We start from the raw sequence: 18,784 nt of genomic DNA on the forward strand, positions 1-18,784 counted from the left end.
AAAACAAGACAAGAAGTGGGCGTGGCAATATTTTAGTAGCGCGACGTTCGAAAAAGAAAGGAAACAGAAGAGGGAGAGGAAAGAAAGACAGGCACTAGGTATACAGGTAGACAGTCAACACCCCATATATTAACATCCCAGACCCTTTTCTTTATTTGCATTTTCTCGATTTTGTGGTCACGGACAACGCTGGTTATTCGCTCACAACCAACGACGCCGACACCGGAATTTCTGCGACGTGAGCTCTTTAACGCTATAGTGTTAAAACGCTGTCCCACAAAGCATAGCCTGAAAGCGCCCAAGTCATCTGTATCTACCGAGTAGATACAGGGTGAGAGAGCAAAGTCCAGTGTGTGTGTGTGTGTGTGTGTGTGTGTGTGTGTGTGTGTGTGTGTGTGTGTGTGTGTGTGTGTGTGTGTGTGTGTGTGTGCGTGCGTGTGTGCGTGCGTGTGTGTGTGCGTGCGTGTGTGTGTGTGTGCGTGCGTGTGTGCGTGCGTGTGTGTGTGTGTGTGTGTGTGCGTGCGTGTGTGTGTGTGTGCGTGCGTGTGTGTGTGTGCGTGTGTGTGTGTGCGTGCGTGCGTGCGTGCGTGCGTGTGTGTGTGTGTGTGTGTGTGTGTGTGTGTGTGTGTGTGTGTGTGTGTGTGTGTGTGTGTGTGTGTGTGTGTGTGTGTGTGTGTGTGTGTGTGTGTGTGTGTGTGTGTGCTTCTTGCAAGATAACGGCTTTACGAATGCGTCACAGACTTTCAACGCGCGCACAATTGCGGAAGAGCGGCATTATCAAGCATATGCAGCGTCGCGTAGGATCCTAAACAACATAATTAATCCTTTGTGACTGTGTCAAGCTGTGCAGTATCACACAAGTTGAAGCGCTGTCAGTTCTGGCGAGGTAGAACAACAGCGAACAGCACCGTAGCGACGTCTTGTCACAGAGGCGGTATCTCATCATACCGCCTCTGTATCTCATCATACCGTAGGTGCTTGCATCTCACGCTACGTGGCAGCACCTCCTGCACAATTTCTTTATTTCTTTCCACCAAAGGCGCGTGAAATGAAGTGTTCAGTCACAGGTTCTTGTATAGCAACTAGGGGCAGGGGCGGCGCCAGCGGGGGGCGCGGGAGAAGCTTCCCTCTCAAAATTTCCGCCTGCCCCCCCCCCCATGCCCCCCCAAGAGCACACATATTCAAAACACAGCGTCTAAGTGCCTAGCCTCTCTGCTCCCCTGAAGCAACACACTTGTCTTGCGTGCCCCCCAGGGGCAGCGCCTCGCCGCCCCTGACTAGGGGCGTGCAAATATTCGAAAATTTCGAATAACGAATGGAATAGCGTTATATTCAATTCAGTACTCGAATCGAATAGGCCATATTAGAAAAACCGAATACTTGTCGAGTGTTTTTCAATAATAAGCACCGATGAAAAAACGTCAAAGGACCGAAACGTTGGAACAGAGAGCAGTAACGTTTGTTGTTTTAATTGTAGATTTACCAAGATGCATGCAGCCCAAGGTTTACGGCACTACCGACCCTGCATTGATCACAGGATGAAGGCGTTTTTGCTTTAAACTCCGGGGTCGCCGAAGTGACAGAGTCATCAATTTACCATCTTCATCACGACATTCGTGATTATCTTGACTCATGAATATTGCTTAATATTTATATATGAGTTTTATTTAAAATCCGTTGACAAAGTGCCACGTGGAATACTGCAGTCACTTCTGTATTTCAACTTGCAGTTACGACATATTTCTAAGGCTCTAGGTGCTGCTGTGTACAAGCTTGCATCGGTTTACATAATTGTGGAATTTTCTGTCGGTTAAACGTAAGCGTAATGTTCCTTTGGCAAAGATCATGATTATTTCTTTCAATTAAAGTGTCGTAGAATTCTTGGGCTGTTTCAAAAACGGTTACTTTACCGTTCTAGGGCTGCTTTGAAAATGGTTGCCCTATTACTCGAAAACTATTCGAATGGTATTTGATTCATATTCGTATTCGATTCGGGATCATCCCTATTCGATTCGCATTCGATTCGGTTCTAAAATTTACCACTCGCACACTCCTAATAGCAACTATACGAACACCGCTCCGTAACATACCTGTGGAATAATCAGCATGCAAAACCAGGAGGATCTCAATATACGACTCTTTCCCTAGTAGCACGCAATGTTGTCACAACGTTGAAGCAATTTTCTCAATGCTGCGGCAACGTTGTGTCAACATTTGGTGCTACTAGGGTTGTAAGATAACGGTTTTATGAGTGCGTTGCAAACTTGGAACGCGTTGCAAAAGCGCGTAACAGCGGTATTATCAAGCATATGCAGCGTCGTGTATCTTCCTGAGCAACATAATTACACCCTTGTGGCCAAGTCAAACTGTCAAACAACACGCAAGTTGAAGTGAGCAATCAGTTCTGGCGAGGTAGAGCCAGTAGAGCAACAGTTAATTATAGAAGAGGGGCTTCGCAGTGAATGGCACCGTGGTGACACCTCGTCTCAGAAGCCCAATCCAAGCATCTAAACATTTCCTCTTTTTCTCGCCACGTGGCAGCACCTCCTGCACAATCTCGTTGAACAAAAGGCGCGTGAATTGAATAACCTACATCGTAGTAACGACCAGTCACGGAGGCCATACATCACCATCTACTCATTTTTTGCAGCTCACGTACGTAGCGTGTCAGCACCTTCGGCACAACTTCTTTCAACAACAAGCCGCGTAAATTGAAGCGCTCAGTCACAGGTTCCTGGGTAGAAAGGTAGCAAGTATGTGAACACTGTTCTGTCGTACACCCGTGAAACAGCTTACAGGCACAGGAAGCTCCCAGCAGAACAAAGCTTGCACAAGACAACTAATTCAGGAATGTGATATAGGCGTGGAACGGCGGTGTTTTTAGACACATGCAGCGTCACGTAGTAACGTAAAGGACATCGTCACACCCTTGTCAGAAGCTGTCAACCATCAAACAAATTCAAGTGAACCATCACTTTTAAAGAGATAGAAGTTCGTAACGTCAGGACACGGAGGCCACAAATTAGCATCGAAACATTTCTCGCACCTCCCGTCACGTGGCCACCCGTGACGGGAAAGCCGCGTAAATTGAAATGCGCCGCATGCAGCGGCAGCCCCTTGTCCTTACCGTTCTTACTGTTCTTACTGTTACACCTTACTTCCACGCACTAATCTTTCGCCTTTTACATCTTACACCTCACTGTTGCACTCCTGGGAGAGGGTTGAACACAGGGATCTCGGAAAGTGGAGCTCAACCACGAGCAGAGATGGCCAGATTAGTCCTAAAAAAAGTTAAATTACATTACTAATTATTTTTCTAGAAGTACATTATATGTAATTAAGTAACGCTAAAAATTATAGCTGGCCGACAGTAAATACATTAACTACTATTACTTTCCAAACGTAATGAAATTACATCAGTTACGTTGACAAAAGTTCATCCTTAGTGTAGTAGCTATCGTCTTCGGCATGAACTTCGGGGAGCACTCGTACGCTTTCCATTATTTCCAGACATTGCCAAGCGCCTCGCCTCTTCGTCCTTCCTCCATTCCCTCCAAGCACGAAAGAAACAATACAGGCGCTAAACTTCCAGTTAACTTTATTGAATACAAACAGTTCTACTAAAAGACATTTCAGTAGAAACAAAGAAGGAAAAATACCAAAGCATATCTTCTTCCTTTGTTTCTTTTCGTCAAGTGACGGTGCCATTTTCAAAAAACAGTGGCAATACAGAAAAAGAAAAAAAAAAGAAACAAGTCGTTCTGTCTCCCGCATATTTACTGTCACGAACATACCGGTGGAGGACAACAGACAGGAAATGCGCTCTTCAGTGCGTCAGGAGTCAGGCAATCTGGGTAACCTTTCTTGGGGCATCTGTCGCGAAGAAAAAAAAAAGTTGAAGTTCGCACAACTCACGTTTGAATGAAATGTAATTCAGTCGCCTTCCCTAGCCAGGCTAGTCACACTCACACAGCCCCCAAGCACGTCGCGTGTTGTTAGCTTTACTGAGGCCTCCGCGATCGGCACCGGCAGCGCGTAGCCGGTGCAGATCGCGGAGGCCATGTCTTTACAAATGCCGATTGAATCACACCGTTCTCACATTCACCGTGCCTGTGGACCGTGAAGAAATAGGAGGCCATGGCCTCCTACATCGTTCTATCATGGAATTTATATACGACTTTTTCCTACGTGCTTGATTTTTTTTAACTTTTACTTCCGGGTCCTATGTTAGCACTTCATTGGCGTGTGTGTGTGTGTGTATATATATATATATATATATATATATATATATATATATATATATATATATATAGAGAGAGAGAGAGAGAGAGAGAGAGAGGGAGAGGGAGCGGCTGTTTCGATGTCTAAATTTTTCTACACGGTGACCGTCGAAAATTTATGCACTGAAAACACTAGACAACTTACTTTCTCGTGGTTAGGTTTCCCTGGTTGCAAATGTACCGCACACAAGGATGCGTCGAATTCATTGACCCTCCATTTGAGAGAACAGTGGTGTTATCGGGTAACCTACAATGATCTGCACGGTGAGAAAAACAAGGTCAGCGCATAGTGCAGGGTTCACACACTCACGTTTGCTCGAGAGAACTCGAAGACATGCGAAGCGACACGCGCGCGTTTTTGATCATAAGACTTCGCCTGTTGAGCTCACATAAATATAAGACTGAGCGGACATGAAAAGTGATACAATGGCGCGTTGGCCTGGAATTAAAAAATCGCACACTTGAAGGGGGCAGCGTAACACACACGAGAAGCTCGTTAAACTTACGCGTGTAAATCAGTTCGTCGTCGGACGAGCACCCTCAGGTTTATTGCAGGCCACAGTATTTCATTAAAATCTGTATACTTTAACACAAGGGCGTCTGGCTGAAGGGGAAGCGAAGTAAAACAAGTATATTGCAGTAATTGCTTCGTAGATTTAATGCGAGAGCATTACTTGGCTCATTGCGCGACGACGCCGTCGTCATCTAAAAGCCTTGGCAAGGAAATTGTAGATATTACGTCATCTTCAATGATTCGCTGGATGAACAAGGGTTCTTAGGTGGGCCAGTTGGTTCATGAACGTTGTGGCAGAAACAGCTCAAAATACGGAACAGTGAAGCGCTGTGTCATGTGCGTTTCACTGCCCCGCATTTCTCACTGTTTGTGCCATAACGTTCACTTGATGGCGCTGCAGCCGCTGCAACTAACCGTGCTTGCTCCACAGCCGCTCGCTATGCATATGCCTTTCGCGTTGTCGGGGACGCAACGCGCTTCAGGTACCACACTCAATGATAATTAATGCTCTCGCATTTACACGTCGTAACAGTCGCTTAAGCGCCCCCATAATTCCTGCACTACTGAGTCGGTTATTGGCAAAAGTACACGCAAAGTACTCGAATTCATCCGTCACACCAAGCTGGATTGTGAACGGGAAACCGCTCGCGTCATACTGCCCCGGCGTTTCATCAGATCCTGCGTAATTATACTACCTATGTAGAAATACTGGTTGCCCAATCAATATATGTATCGCTTTCTCTAAGTATAAAATCATGCTATGCGTGCACTGTAACAGGCTGTATTCGTTCTGCGAGTTGGAGTATATGCATCTCACGTTCCAAATAAAATGTACACGGGCCTCTCTCCGATAACAGAATGAAATTGGGAGACTGAAAACTAAGGGACTTAAAGAAATTCATGATAGGGACGCCCTACTTGCCAGCCCACTTTTTCCAAAGTGGTAAACATAATATTTAACTGAAATTCACGCGACCGCATGGATTGCCGATTCAGCCAGCCGATGAGCGTGACGCATTTCGGTACCCCAGCGAAAAAGCCGGAGACGAATAAGGGTCCAAGTATTTTTGCAACCACGCACCTCGTATTCGTTGGCAATGAATTTGACGTGACTTGAATTGACTGTTAGCTATTGCGGCTTGCAGCTATTGCAGCTATTGCAGCTTGCAGCTCAGCAACATCTCAGTCGTCGGTAGTCTGAGCAGCTCATCAGTCTCACTGTGTAAGTCCAGCTTTAAAGGTCGCACTGCGCATCTCAACTTGTTTTCCTATGCTGTACCCAATTGCAACTCACTCTCATTAGCAGATAAGTGCAGTATCTATAGCTATTGCACTAGAACCGCAAGTTGAGGAGGGAGCGCAGAGAGATGTGGATTCAAATAGCAGCCTGCACCTTTAAAATACAAGAAAAATAAACGTTGTTAGCGCTTTCTTACATGAGCAAAAAATATTAAACAGAAAAGTCCACGCAAGGTATTCGCAGAACATATTTCCACTTCTTCGGATCTATGTATATCGTCTGACCTGCAAAAATAAAAAAAACAGAATCATGAGAAAGAGAGCAACGACAAGGAAGTATACTTACGCTACATCCTACGACGTAGTGACGTTTCTTTGGCTGTACACATACTTTGCGTATGTACTCCGCCCGTGTACAGATTTCGCAAAAATATGTGTCACCTTTCCTTAACGTAGTTCGCAGCTGCATTGCTATAACCATAGCAAGATGAAACGTTGCAGCCCTTACTTCAGGTACCATCAATATTCTTTATACAGTATCTGAGTGTGCGGCCTTTTTCAGGAAGCAATTTTTGAAGCTTTTATAACACAATTAAATTACACTTCCGCGCTATTCGAAGCATACGCTACGATTACACAATCTTTTTTTAAAGCCACAAGCGCAGCAACAAAAAAAAATACCCTGTTTTAGTTTCCCAGGAGCACTGACAGCAAGGTCTTATTCTTCGTCCCTCGATTGTTTTCCTTTCTATCTACCTCGCACTCAAAAAGCAATGTGTTTTAAAGCAACTTAGTATAGCACAGAGTGTATAAATCATTCATTTTCCCTAATGTATAGAAGCATACGAAGTATATTGAAAATAAGGAAAGCATGAAATTGGCCTATTTCTTGCAGAATCATGTTTGTGTTGCACTGTGTCAAGCAACCTCAAGCAATATTTTAGAAAGAAAATAGACAGGACACGATGGACAAATGAAGCACATATAGCGTCTCCTGTTCTTTTTCTTTTTTTGCTTTGCTTTCTTAATTTTCGTGTAACAGCGCCTGTCACGGCGCAACACAACTATGAAACATCTCGCAGCTCTATTGCTATGACCTTCTTATCAAATAATGAGAATTCATAAAAATGGGCCAGCCAAAGTGAATATTCAACTGGTAATATTTTCTTGTAAATACCTTCAGTTATTAGCACATAGGCCATACTTTCTAGTTTTTGTGGCAGTAGAATACTACTCTTTCGTCTTTTTTACCAGCTTGAAGCCAATTATACTGTATATACACTGACGGTCGTACTCATGCCGTCACTATAGCCAGGCATGAGTACTTCCTTCAGCTTTCGAAGATGCCATTATCCAATGCATAGCCAGCTCATTACAGTAACTAGCAAGAAAGAAAGAGAAACAAAGTTAGCGCAGCTTGTACTAAGTCATGCAAGGCAGGCTCACAGCAGTGCTGGCGGGCACCTAGCTGGACCTGGCTTGGCTAGGCTTTTAAGTGCGAATGCACTTTATAAGCGACCCTGAATCCGCCGTCCTATAGCAACGGCGCGAGGAGCGGAGAGGAGCGTCTGTAGCAACGGCGCAGCGACGTCACGCCCCACGTGACTGCGCGCGCTCCGCCCTCCGCTCCGTGGCTGCGCGCGCCCCGCGCATTGCCTGTGGTGATGAAGGCCGGCGGCGAGACGCCGAACGAAAGCGTGCGAAGCGAGCCGAGCACCCCGAAGCCGATCTGGCGCGGGGACGCGCGATGCGTGAGCGAGCGCGGGCCCTCGAATTCGATCGGCCGGACGCACGCTTCAAGCGAGACTTCCTGGACCGCAGCTTCGGATATAGCTGCGCGGTGTGCGATCGACTGTCGTTCGACAACAACCTGAGCCCCACCTCGGGCGTGCGCAACGCCGCCAACAAGTTGAACGCGTTGCGGGTTCTTTGGAACGAGTTCGGAAGACAGATCATCATCATCAGTAAAAGTGCTTTGCACTTAAAAACGGCCAGACCTCCGTGGGTCGGCTGGCGCGTGCTCCCTCGCTGCCGTCTCCTTCGCTCGGCTCTGCAGTTTAGTCGCGCGCGCCCCCTCATAGCATCACCCCGTGCTTCGCACTTCCTCATACTCCCCTTCGGGGAAATACGGGTTTTTTACCCTCTCACCTGTCTCTTTCCCACCCCTTGCTGTACTATACTATACTACACTATACTATGTTATACTATGCTACACTATACTATACTATACTATACTACACTATACCATACTATGCAATACTATACCATTGTATACTATATTGTGCTATACTATACCATACTATAATATACTATATTATACTATACTACTATACTATACTATACCATACCATACCATACTACACTACACTACACTATACTATACTATACTATACTCTAATGACGCAAGATACATTCAAATTACGCGCCCCAGCAGTTGCTACGCCCTCCACGTTGTCTACGGCGTGCGTGCGAAACAGAGGAAGCAAAGCGTCGATGGAGCACGCCAGGACCACCGCTGACAACTCAGGCACGTGCGAACTGCACGGGACAAGAAAAGAAGAAGAGGTGCCGAATTCTGGTGAAGAAGAGAAAGGCGTTCCTGCAGTATACACATAATCATTTTTCTCTGACTTGTTTGTTTATAAGGCACAAGTTCGCCCAGTTCAAGCTATTAATTAAAGTGTGTTTCTTGAACTTTTCGTGACAATATTATACTATACTATACTATACTATATTATACATGGCTATGCTTGCTCTCTTTTTATCGTTATTTTTTTCAGTCTGTGTCTTTCTATCTCTTTGACCTGAAGACCCAGTCTCCTGGATCAAGCCAGGCGAGCAGCGGCGGCCACTGGTGTCCTGGAATGGGGAACCCACCCTTGACATTTCCCCCTCCTTTTTTTTATTTTTATTTATTTTTTCTTTCATCTCATTAATAAATGTTGTATCCTCCTCCTCTTTCCCTCGATATCTATTTGTTGCTCTGTCTTTCTATCGTTTAACAGGGAAGGTGTTTAAGCGGTCGGTAACTTGTGCTCCGTCTTAAGAAAAACATCATCACCGGCACGCGCTATCTACACTCTTTTTTTGCGGTGAAGCTGTTTAAACTGTCAGTGAGTTGTGCTCCGTGGTGCAAAACTCTTCAGGTGGGTATGCGCCACAAGAATTGGGCAAGCCCCACTGCCGTGTACAGCAGGTGCGATTGTCAAACTAAAACGAATACGTGAAATAGAGAGAGAGAGAGAGAAATAAAGCGATAGAATGAAAGAGGAACAGAAAAACGGACGGAAATAAAGGGAATGAAGACTGAGAAAGATAAAGAGACATAAAACCATAGAGATAGAAAGAGAGAGAAACCACGAAAGCGAGAGAAAGAAACAGGGAGAGAGAAAGATAGAGGAAGTGATAAATAGAGGGAGAGAGAGAAAGGGAAGAATCAAAGGGGGAAATAAGCATAGCAAGAGCGAGAAAGGGAAAGAAATAGATACAGTGAGAAAGAAGGAAATAGAAAGAAACAGATACTAAAAAGATATACAAGAAACAAAGAGAAGAAGGACAACATTAAAGAGAAACAAGGAAGACCACCCTGCCCCGCTCTTCCTTCAGGCTTGGCACCACTAGTGCGAAGCTGCCACTATTCTTTTCTGTCTTTCTTCCCTTTGTTTCTCTTTCTCTTTCTTTCTATGTCTTTCTCTCTCTCTGCAGCCGTTCTCTCTTCGTTCTTTTTCACCCTTTCTTCGCTTTCTTTCTATTTCTCTCGCTCTATTTCTATGTCCCTCTCTCTATCTGTGTTCGCTCTTCCTTCCTCCATTCCCTTCTTCCCCTCACCCTCACTTTTCTTTCCCACCGCCTTGCTATAATATACTATACAAGGCTATGCTATGCTCTGGTAGCCTACCTGGATAGCCGAGTGGCTACGACGCCCGCCTTCGGATCGGGGGGACGTGGGTTCGAGTCCCGCCTCGCCAAGGAATTGTTTTCGCCTAGCGTTTCTCTCCTTCGCTATCTTTCTTGCTATTTCTTTCTCCCCTTCTGCGCTCGCTCTCTCGCCAATCATTGTTATTGCATCCCACGCCTGACGAATCGGCGCACGTGTTCTGAGAGCGAAGCAGAAGAGAAAGAAGAGGAAGGTGATGAAGAAGAGGGCGAAGAAAGCGCGTGCCGGTTCATGATGATGATAATTTTCTATACACGACACACGGCAAACCTCCACCATAACAGCTCTGTTGTAAAAGCAAAGGCAATCCTTACAACGCTGAAATGCGACATATAGCACACTAAACTTACCGAATTGGTTATTTGCGACAGAAGCAAAATCATTACAACATGCGCATTTTTTCGTCGATATGGTCAATAATATTTTTACCTGTATATACAACACGTCTAACCTGCGACAGAACGAAGATCGCACCACTGTGTCCGGCGTTGCGTGGTCGAACTAGCGAGGCGGTTTTTAGAAAACTGTAATTGGAAAGCTAGATCTTACCTCGGTTTACCTCGGTTTATCGTCGCGTGAAAGTCGGAGGCCGCTAGTAGTGTGCAGGTACCTTTAGCGCTGCTGCGTCTTTGTCGATTGTTCTCCGCCTCGATTGATCACTTTACTCGAAAACAAGGCTACGATTCTCGCGAACCGTTTGTGCATATGCGAACAATAAGCAGTGCGTTCGAGAAAAAAATAAATGGGACGAATATTTCCTGCGCCATGCCGATGTTTTACGCGCACTAAAGGCAAACTCGTAAACCCAATGCGCAGCTCCATGGCATAAATGAACAGGGCACGTCGCCATAATGGCCGACTACTTGGCGCGTGTACTTTTTTTGGACACCGTGTAGACACCGCGTAAAAGTCCAGTCGTGAAATCAAGACGACTAACGTATTGGAAGAAGTATAAGGCTTAAAATTGAGATGAGAAGATTGAAAGACGTTACCTTAATATATTATTTTTCCCAGCCCACTTTCGTCCAAGGCTTTTTTGTCCCCCTCGTTTACAGTGTATCACGTAGGTGAATATTTATATGCCAGCTAACCTGTCTGATTTAGAATAAAGACGATTTTATATATAAAGCGAGTCAAGCGTGAGGCCTGCGGATAATTTCGACCACCTGGGCTGCTTTGACGTGGCTGTAAACGCACATTACACGGGCCTCTATCATTTTTTCTTGAAAGGTTGAAACGATATGCGCAAATTACAGATGCAGAAAGAAAAACGCGGACAAGCGCGAAAACAGGATTGGCGATTGTCCGTGTTTTCATGCTGTGTCGCAGTGTATAATTTGCGCGTACCATTTTTTACCTTTCGAGAATGAACCAACTCGCCCAGCAACAAGTTTTGTTGAATCATTTTGCTTCCATCGAAATGCGACCTCCGCGGCCGGGATCAAAACCTCGTTTTTCGGATAAGCAGCCGTGCACTAAGCCACTCCAAGAAAAAAAAAAACAATTAGTCACACTTTTTCTTGTACTATCGTGAGCAGTATGAAAGGGAACACGCGAGCTCGTGGTGAATAGCCTCAAACCCGATGCAGGGCGATTCGCGGCGGCCGCTGTCGGAAGGAAAGTCGAAAGGGTGCCGCGTTCTCGCTAAATATCGGCACGCCCACCTCGCTGTTGGTGATAAAAAACCACCTGATTGCGTATCACGATCCCAGGGGCGCCGCCAGGGAGGGGGGGGTCTTCAAACCCTCCGCCCCCCCCCCCGAAATTTTTCAATTTAGCACGTGTATATATACACAAACACACGCACGAACATACATAAAGTATGCTTGCCCCCCCCCCCCCCCCGAAAAAAATTTCTGGCTACGTCCCTGCACGCGCCGCTCGGGAGTGTAAGGCGGATATGGCAAGCAAAGTGCGGCAGTGGACTGTCTACAGCCCTGCGCAAAATGCCGCCTTACCATTGGCTTGTCTGTGCACGTGTAAGACGTACAATCAAGATACAGCGAAATATGATCTTAAGAAACGGTACGGCACTTCGCTGCGCGGGAGTGCTACGACAAGCGCTACAATATCGGGCTGTTATCTGTGTCATATATATCGCGCGGCGGAAGTGACAACAGTTCACGGGAAAGCGTCACCCTTTCCACTTTATTTTTGACAGCGCCATCCGAGTATTAGTCGAATTGGGGTTTGAGGCTATTCGCCATGCGCTCGCGCGTTCTCTTTCATATTGCTCACGATAGTACGCGTTTATTTAAGGCAAACGCTATTTCAGACGTCTCGAGATTTTTTCTAAATAATTCCCTTCATAGCTAAAAAAGTTCTGCTTCGCAAGCCCTCCTACTTTGCTCACGCGATTCACGTTCTTTGACGACCGTGTCCTGAACAGGAGACTGCGCCGCAACACTTCGGGAATGGGCCGTCTTCGACGAAAGATGCCTTGCATGCCGGATCGCCAGCTCCTGGACACCTGTAAAATTCAATGTCAAGGATATCAGTCCACGCGGCAAGTCATTTCGTGTCCTTCAACGCTAGAGGTTAATGAACGTAACAATATCAGAACCGACATCAGCTGATGTTCGACACATACTTCCGCTTTCAAAGGAGAGTAAAAATTTAAGTAAGGGCGAAGGAAAGGAAGTACACCTACCATATAAAAGTTTAAGAGAAACGACGTTTCGGTTTCCGCACGGAAGCCTTGTTCACCGTGAGGCCAAACAACTAGAAGTGTCTCCTATATAGGTCTCAGCACGGGACGCAAGCACCGCGCATAGGACGAGGGAAGGTTTCCATCATTGCGATTCAGTAGCCCAATTAAGTAACCTCCCGAGTTCCTCACAACGGCGTGCCACCCAATATGACCGGGGTTCTAGCACGCGAAACCTCAAAATTTACTTAAAGGGACTCTGCAACACTTTTGCAAGTAAGCATCGAATGGCGTCAATAAGGAGTTCATTGACTCACAAATCGACCGCCGTGAAAATTTTTAGAATCCGTCAAGCACGAGAGGATTTAAAGAGATTTGTCGCATGCTCTAATTGCTTTGTCTCTTCTCTCGTCCCGACGAGCGCGCTGGAAGATAAGCAGGCAGAGATGTCACGGGAGAAAGAAGTTACGTCACGCACGCGTCATGACCTGGAGCACTTTTTCTTTTTTTTTCTTCGAACGCGTGGCTTACCTTTGGTGTGATCGCGAGCGAGCGCGCGGACACGTGGCGGCACCCCGCGGCGGCCACGGTAACTATGCAGCTCACAAAGACACTACACCATCATGGCTAGCCTGATACAGTTCGGCTGTGGACCACGAATATATGCATATGTCAAAGCTTTCTTAAAGGACGCATGACCACAATACATATTGGAGATCTGTCTTCCCAACTTATCAACATAGGTAACCACAGCACCCCCCAAGGCGCAGTGCTATCCACACTCTTATTTAACATTGCCCTCATTAAACTACCGCATGCCTTACAACGAATCCCGGGAATTCACCGCGCCCCGTACGCAGACAATGTCACCATATGGTCCACCAAGTGATCGCTACAACTAATAGGGACCAACCCTCAAAAAGCAGCCTCGACAGTCCAGTCAATCGGTAACGCAGCGGGCTTAGAATGCTCACCCTCTAAGTCCGAACTGCTAGTTTTCCGGCACAGATACTCGAAAATCACTCCTCTCAAAATCAAGGTAGAAGGCACCTACGTTCAAGAAGTAGGCAACATCAGAATCTTAGGAGCCTACTTTAACAAGGGAAACAACGCGATTCCAATAAAGAAACTTGGGAAGAAGTGCCTCCAAGCTTCCCGCATGATTGGCCGGATTGCCAACAAACACAGAGGGCTAAAGGACCACGACCTCTTGCGCATCTTTCAAGCTTTTGTAGTCACTCGGGTAACATACAGTTGACATACAGTCAGCCGGGTAACATACCGGTACATGTCGACTGCATATCTACCACAGAGGGTGACGTTACATGCATGGAGGAGGTCGGCATCGCCCTCGCGCTCAGAAACCCAGCGACTACCTTCGTCCTTACGGGCTGAATGACGGCCTATCGCAACTACATTAAGGGGGAAATCAGTCCTCTTGCACACAGAATACTTACACAAGCAGCACAAGGCCGAACTGCGGAAACTGGAAACAAGTCATGTGGATACCGGGCCACTGCGGAGTCAGAGGCAGAGCTGGCTCATACCTCCGCCCGAGCTCTCTTACCCCGGGACTTTATAACTTCAGTGTAGAGAATCCAGCCCTCCCAGATCAGTTGACCCACTTCACCACATACACTGAAATACGACAAAGCCAGAGGCTTGCGCGGAGGAAATATCCTCCTCCACATTCTCAACTCAGTAAGGCAGCACAGGTAGCTTGGCACCGTTTACAAACGTTATCACTTTCCTTATGCGCCAAAAAGCTCCCATACAAGTTATTTGATTTTGCGGGCGCATTCTCTCATGATACCGGAAAGTTGACATGAAATCACGAATACAGAGATTGAATGTAACTGGTGCGGTAGGCTAGACATGAGAAATAACTTCGAATATCGTTCCGTACGCAAACGCCTGCAGTTAGTTCATATGTCGGAGCACGTGACAAATGGGAGGGCTTCGCAACTGCACGAAAACTGCTGCCAAAATGAGCCACCCAAAAGCCCATCGATTTAATGAAGCTACTGAAATGTTCGTTGATATGAATCTTTACTCAATTTCATAACGGAGGAGCTCGATCGTTTTTGTTTTTTTTTTTCACGCATTTCAAAATGCACTTACTTTTGCGTCGTAAGGTTTCCTTTACGACAGCTGTAACTCACGCAGGGAGTTGACATGTTGAGGACTTGGCCATCGTTCAGGACATTTCCTTCATTCGTACGACATTTGTCTGCAAAGTGAACGTATGATCGTGAAGTTATGTATTTCTATCAAAGACCCATAAGCTCAAATTCATTTCATTCATGCGAGGTGGGAATAAATACAAACTGCTGAACTGATTAAGGCGTCGCCAAAGAAAGAACCGTTTTTGTGGAAGTTTCAGTTGGCAACTCTTACGTTAACGTCGCGTTCGGTGTCTTTGAAGGTCCTTTAGTGAAGAAGTGTAGCCAAGTGTAGTCAAGCCAAAAATAAAACGCTCTCATAACTAAGTGAAGAGAGAGTACCGACATCACAACAGCATTGTCCTGATAGCTTGGGTATCATAAAACCATGTCAACCTGCTCAATTGAAATAAGAATCCGCAAGCCATTCTCTCTTTTCCTCCTCACGTCTTTACGATTACTGTTTATGTGATCGGGAAGTACATATTCGCATGTCTTTGAAAAGCTTTTTACGCCGTTCAGACGTTAGGTAGTGCGTAAGCTTAGTCGCGCTTCATTACGCCGCGAAGACGTGCCAATGTTATACGAAGCATTCTGTTAACAAGCAAGCCGCTCCTAAGATTCCGTAAGGGTAGGGAACGTCACATTACCGCGTCATATAGCTTGTGCAACCATGCATCGAGAAGTGAACTGTTTAAAAATCAGTCTTTATACGTATCTGTTTTTGCGCAGCAGTGACTTAAAGAAGCTATAGAGAAATCGCAGTGCCTTAATTCGCATGAACGTACGTTTGTTCGTATTTTACCATCCATATGGCTGTCGTACTGAAGTTCAGTAAACGCCTCAAGTGCAACTCCTTCGGCTGCAATTCATCAACACGAAAGTGGCGATAGTAGGTGTAGAAGCAAATAGTTGTTACAGTCACAAACTTACTTGCGCAGAGCAACGCCCAAAAGAATGTTCCGAAAAGATAAGGACAAATCATAATTACGCCTCTCGCGGTTTATTTATTCACTTGTGTCTGAAAAAAAGAAATAACAAATGGCACTTCAGTGAGTGCAGAAATGAGTTAACCAGACGCGCAAGCATGCAAGTCTAGGAACTCTTATTCCGTGTTTAACCTTCTTTTGTGGCGTATCCTTTCTTCCGCACAAATTTTAATCATGCACCAACTACGCCCCCAAAAGGTCATTTTATGCAATTTTCAAGTGCGAACCATTTATGCGGATGTATAAGCACATCCTTGACCCCTTATAAATTTAAAGGGATACTAAAGCGAAACAATGAATCAGTTTAAATCGATAAATTGTGCTCTTAGAACTCTAATGTCGTTAATTTCGCCATCATACGTTTATTATTAGAGGAGAAAATCAAGTTCAAAATTTCATTTTTTAATTTCGCGCAGGAATTTCCCCGCGTGATGTCAGGAATTTCAAAGTGTATTTATGGCACTCTGGCGCCACTTGCTCAACAAAATTACCCAAACTTGGTATGTTATTTTTATGGCCCCTGAAAGGACAATCTACTTCATTTTTACCGATTAGGAACTACGTAGTCCCTAGTAGGCGCCGTCAAAACATGTGACGTCACGGCGAATGGTGCGGAAACATTAAGCTGGCGTCTCCACCCACATTTTGTTTTTGCGCGTTTTCTCTCTTATTAAGCGTCTTCTCGCAGCAAGCGTGGTGTTTTTTGTATAGTCAAAGAGTACTTTACTAATATTGTCACGGGGCCGTGACGTTGACGAAAACAACAGCCGGCGTGTTCAAGATGAAATTGTTTGGCCAAACTTGTGGCCGGGAAATGAAAACTCAAACTACAGCAATACACGCTGTTGACTGATAGCGCTGATAGCGGCGAACTGGGCGTCGGCCGTCGATAAAACTGAACATCGCTGGGATGCGCCGTTTTTTATACGTCACGCATCGAACATTCCATCCTTATCACTAGTGGTCGCGCAAGCTCTGGAATAATCTTGACTGTTCGAGTCATGTGCGCTATCCTAACAAAATGATCTACTACCACCTGGAATTTTCTGAGACATTCTGGCGCGCTTTGTGCAAGGCAGCAGCTACACGTGTATTGGGCCGGTAACAGAAAACATAGAAAGAAAGGAGCTTGTCTGGCACTATGCGAAAAATCGTTTTGCTATTTAGCGTCCCTTTAAAATGTCATTAAAGCTATATGTCTACTGAACTTGATACAAAACATCGCCTTTCGTAATTTATTACTTTTTAGCAGTGATGTTCATAAACTTTACATCATAATGATGTAAAACCGTTATCAACGTTCATGCTTCAATACTTTGTTATTTAAATTGTTTTTCTCGCTTATTGTTCTCACTTTACACAAAGGACAACCTTATGTATGTACTTGCTCTCTTTCTTTAGGTCTAAATGTATTGCCTAAATTTTAATTTTTTTGCATCTTTGTAGTTCTTGTTTATCTATAACTATGCTGTATCCGGTAAGTTCTCATTGTATTTTTCGACGTTTCTGACTATTTCGCTTGCATGCAATTTGCTCAGAAGATCCCGTCACAGTTGCCTGACATTAGGATCCCATCTGTTATATCCTGCTCTTATATGGGTGTTGTGTTGGATTCAAATAAACTGCATTGAAATAAAAAGAACATGGCGAAAATTTTGCTCGTATTCAAACATTAATACTGGTAACTAGTCTATGCGAGCGATATATGCTCGATCGAACCTTATGCGTAGTTGATGTACTACTGTAAATGCTAGACTTACTAGAAAACGAAATTCAGTTTTTATCGAAAATATATTCCGCTATCATGATCTCTAATAACATTTACAGGTAAATCAGATTTTGACGCTAAGAACACCGAGACAAATGAATACCTAGACGTATGACGAAGGTGAAATCTTTCAAACACGCAAAAGCAGTTGACTGTACCAAAATTAACGGACGTAATTGGCTGGCACATCTGTACAATGTCATTTTGTGTCCGAAGCCAGTGCATGGGCCACTGATGACTACAAGGAGACAGAGAGAGAGTAAACGCTTGTTGAAGAGTAGCTTGTTACTAAAATGTGGAAGGGTGGAAGGGTCCCTTATTCCAGGAACCCTCTGGCCTGGACCACCTGCGGGTCCCAAGCGGCGAGTTCACGCTGGTCGACCATCATGTGAAACGACGCACAACTTTCGCAAGAGATCAATGTACTGTCCATCAATCAGTTTAGATATTCACCGAAATATCGCCCGTTTAACACATGCAAATGAATATGCTTTTACCTATTACTACAATATGATTTTTTTTTTGTCACGGCCGCGGCGGCTGCATTTTCGATGCAGGTGAAAATGTTTGAGGCCCGTGTACTTAGATTTAGGTGCATATTAAAGAACCCCAGGTGGTCGAATTTCCGGAGCCCTCCATTACGGCGTCTCTCATAATCATATCCTAGTTTTGTGACGTTAAACCCCACACATTATTATTACAATATGAATTTTTTCTTTGAAAGACAAAAGAGAAGAAGCACAACCATGGTATTAATAGTGAGGTTGAGGAGAGGAAAGTAAGAAAAAATTAACATTTTTTTTTTTTCAGATAACCACGATTCATAAACTTTTTCGGCTGACTGCACTTTGGCTCCTTTGACTGCAACTTACCTGCGGGGCTGCGTGGAATGTATCGGCGCGTACACTATCACTGCGCTCTCGTTGAACTATTCTACTAGATTCCCCTCCCCAAAAAACGCTTAGGACCACCTTAGATCAAGCGACCTCACTTTAATGGCGTTAGTTACCGTGCACGTGTACAAAGCTGTTTTTCATTCTGTTCACAACATTCCTAAGTCAATTGTTTGACGGTGACTGACGACCACCTGTCGTGGCAAATTTAAGAAAGAGACATATCACTGTCAAAGCAATACTGTGAGAACCTGCGTAAAACTAACAATGCTGATGGAGGGACAAGAAATAAACGCATGCAGCTATGATGTCGCCTGCACACGTCGCAAAAACAAGTTTATATATATTGCCCGCA

The 18,784-nt window shown here is 45.1% G+C and overlaps 1 long non-coding RNA gene across 4 annotated transcripts; it reads right to left on the reverse strand.

The window, feature by feature from the left end:
* Positions 1–3,587: 3,587 nt before the first annotated feature.
* Positions 3,588–18,557, reverse strand: LOC119405039 (uncharacterized). 4 transcript variants are annotated; one of them, XR_005186413.2, is made up of 7 exons: positions 18,409–18,557; positions 15,713–15,800; positions 14,739–14,847; positions 12,315–12,440; positions 6,231–6,318; positions 4,426–4,537; positions 3,588–3,873 (listed from the first exon to the last, which is right to left on the reverse strand). It is a non-coding gene; the product is annotated as an uncharacterized LOC119405039 (long non-coding RNA). The 4 variants fall into 4 exon arrangements; XR_005186410.1 differs by lacking the exons at positions 12,315–12,440; positions 14,739–14,847; positions 15,713–15,800; positions 18,409–18,557 and adding an exon at positions 10,520–10,586; XR_005186412.1 differs by lacking the exons at positions 12,315–12,440; positions 14,739–14,847; positions 15,713–15,800; positions 18,409–18,557 and adding an exon at positions 10,422–10,574.
* Between the last annotated feature and the right edge of the window lie 227 nt (positions 18,558–18,784).

The sequence above is a fragment of the Rhipicephalus sanguineus genome, chromosome 9, assembly GCF_013339695.2.
Source record: "Rhipicephalus sanguineus isolate Rsan-2018 chromosome 9, BIME_Rsan_1.4, whole genome shotgun sequence".
Taxonomy (NCBI): Eukaryota; Metazoa; Arthropoda; class Arachnida; order Ixodida; family Ixodidae; genus Rhipicephalus; species Rhipicephalus sanguineus.